The sequence below is a fragment of the Dioscorea cayenensis genome, chromosome 16 (genome assembly GCF_009730915.1).
Source record: "Dioscorea cayenensis subsp. rotundata cultivar TDr96_F1 chromosome 16, TDr96_F1_v2_PseudoChromosome.rev07_lg8_w22 25.fasta, whole genome shotgun sequence".
In the NCBI taxonomy this organism is placed as follows: Eukaryota; Viridiplantae; Streptophyta; class Magnoliopsida; order Dioscoreales; family Dioscoreaceae; genus Dioscorea; species Dioscorea cayenensis.
In genome coordinates this window covers 11,281,723-11,284,673 of record NC_052486.1, presented here as the reverse complement: position 1 = coordinate 11,284,673, position 2,951 = coordinate 11,281,723, and the positions used below count along the sequence as shown (strand labels likewise).

General features: G+C 44.3%; 1 non-coding gene across 1 annotated transcript; it reads left to right on the top strand.

The window, feature by feature from the left end:
• The first annotated feature begins 2,844 nt into the window (after positions 1 to 2,844).
• On the top strand, positions 2,845 to 2,951 carry LOC120279798. The gene has a single exon (XR_005542099.1). It is a non-coding gene; the product is annotated as a small nucleolar RNA R71 (small nucleolar RNA).

Sequence of the window (2,951 nt, the reverse complement as noted above, 5' to 3'; positions counted from 1 at the left end):
GATGAAAGTATGGAATCGGGAAGTTAATCAGGTCGAAGACTATAGCAGAGTACTAGTACTGTAGCATCACTATTCACAGCCGACCGAGAAATCAGAGAAATAGAGAATCCACACGGGCGTGTGGAAATTATCCACGCCCGTGTGGAAATTCCGCATGGGCACGTGTAGCGTCCACGCCGTGGAGTTGCCCGATTCCAGACCTATTTAAAGCCGATTTAGTCCCGATTTTGGTATTCTTTTCTCCATCTTTTCCCCAACTTGAGAGAGGGCTTCGGCTAGGGTTTTGAGGGGTATTGACTAGGGCTTTGGAGAGGTTCTACAGCTCTGACATCGCATGTCATTTGGAAGAAGGTTATTGGGAGAGCTTTCTTCAGCACCGATCCGGCGAGGTGTATCCTAGGCCGGACAAAGGATCCCTTGCGACGAGTAGAAGACTCTCCACAAGACCATCGACACGACCATTGAGGGGGTTTCTTTATTGATTTATTGCTTTTACATTCGATTTCTTTTATTGTACTTACCTCTGTGGAGAGCTAAACCCCTAGTGGGTACTTGGGTGATTGTGAACCCTAGGATGTATTCGTTTCATTAAACTTCTTTATTATGCTTTCAATAAATTGATGTTTATTGTGAGTTCCAAGCTTGAATGCTTGATTGTATGAACATTTCCCCTAGAGTGACACTAGGGTTGAGAGTTCTTGTTGGTAACCTTGTGAGTGAGTGACACACCACGAGCGTTAGACAAAGCTAGGTTGGAGAGGGTTGAGAGGGTTAGTCGAGAGTTACAGGAGCGTCCCCTTTCCCCTCCGATGTGATAGATTCTACCTCCGTTCCTTGAGTTCTTTGCGGCCATAATAGAGTGAATGATCTAAGTGATGAACCTCCGCTGGGGCCTAGTTACGCGTGCAATGGAGTGAAGCATTGAGGGGATCTTAGTATCTATGGCTTAATTGTGGCTAGGGACCTTCCGCCTACACCAAAGGGTTCGGTCTATAATTAGGAAGCGATTTATCACTTGGAATCTCTAGAGCTCATTGCAACTTTATTCGAGAGCGAGGTTGAGAGGTTATTTAATCTCTCCTCCAGAACATGAATAGAGTTAGGCATAGTTGACCTTAGATTTGGGACTATGTATGTAAGGATTTCCAAGACTCACAATTGCATTGATTAGGAAGCATAATAGAGAGTTCTTGCACTTGAATCGATTATCCTAGGTGAAGCATCATCCGAGTACCTCATCTTTATCGATTGCCTTACCTCCTCCTTACTTTTGCTCTCTTACTTGTTGCTTTTAATTTTTGAGAATTGAATCATTATCACACTTATCATTGTTGATAATCCACATAGCTAAGAATCAAATTAAGTGTCTTTACTCCCTACTCCCTGTGGATTCGACCCCGCTCACCCGGGATTGTTACGTCAACAAACCCGTGCACTTGCGGGACATACGCAATGGGACCTTGTTAGGCCTCAACTCATCCAAGCCAAGTTTCAAATACATGGTGTAGGGCATGACGTTTATGCTAGCCCCCGAATCCGCTAGAGCATTTTCTTGGATTCCACCTTCAAGCATACACTGGATAATGAAGCTTCCCGGATCTTTCAACTTTTGTGGGAGCTTCTTTTATAGGATGGCCGAGCAATTCCCCGTAAGCGTAACCGTGCCCTCTTCCTCCAACTTTCTCTTGTTCGGAAGGAGCTCTTTTAAACACTTGGCATATTTCGGCATTTGAGTCAATGCTTCAACTATCGGGATGTTCAAATGGAGTTGTTTGAAGATGTTCATGAATTTTTTGAAGTGAACATCCACTTTGTCATGCTACAATCTAGTTGGATAAGGGATTGGAGGTTTATACTCAGATGATTTTGTTTGTCCTTGTTGTTGGAACTTGTCATTTCTTCCCTGATTTTTGTCTTCACTGTTTTCTTCAACTAGCTTGGGGTCCTCCCCAGAGGCTACCCCACTTTTCTTGACACTTGTGTCAACCTCGACCCTTGTCTCCACTTGCCTCCCGCTTCTAAGAGCAAAGGCCTTTAAGTGCTCCCTTGGATTGTCTTCCGTGTTGCTTGGAAGACAACCTAGAGGACGTTCAGAGTGTGCCTTCACGAGTTCCCCCACTCGATGCTCAAGAGATTTCACAGAAGCTTGGAGGTTTCTCAAAACAGAACCTATCTCATTGAACTATTTGGCGTGCTAACTGAGTTGAGCATTCACCTTGCCAAATTGTGCAGCCATGCTACTAGTTAGACTATTGAACCTGTCATTGATACTGAGCATGAACTTGGCAAGGACCTCTTCAGTAGAAAACTTCCTCTCAAAGGCTGGTTGTTGAAATTGAGATCCTTGAGATGGTGTACTTCTTTATTGTTGTTGGCCTTAGTTCCATGAAAAATTTGGGTGGTTCTTCCACCCTGGATTCTAAGTTGAGCTATACGGGTTCCCTTGATTTCTTTGCCCTCCAATGTAGTCAACATTCTCAATGGACGCAACTGAGGAGCTACCAATTGGACATTGGGCTGCATCATACCCACCACCACAAGTGCTATATTTCATCACTAATTCTGACCTCGAACTACTGTCCATAAGAAGATCAAGCTTTCGAGTCAACACATCAACCTTCGCGGCTAAGGCATCATTGCTACTAACTTCATAAATCCCAGCAGTCTTTTGTGTAGATCCTCTTGAGGCCCAATGTGATTTCATTGCTTACCATAGACTCAAGTAATTGCTCAGCCTCATCGGGATACTTGTTACTAAGGGAACCACCCGCTACGGCATCAATGAGTTGGCGAGTAGCATAATTCAGCCCATTGTAAATGATTTGTACTCGCATCCATGAGGTAAAACCATGGTGGGGGCATCTTCTAAGGAGATCCTTGAATCTCTCATAGGCTTCAAACAATGTTTCGGACTCCCCATGTTTAAAGGCTGAAATTTCCTGCCTCAACTT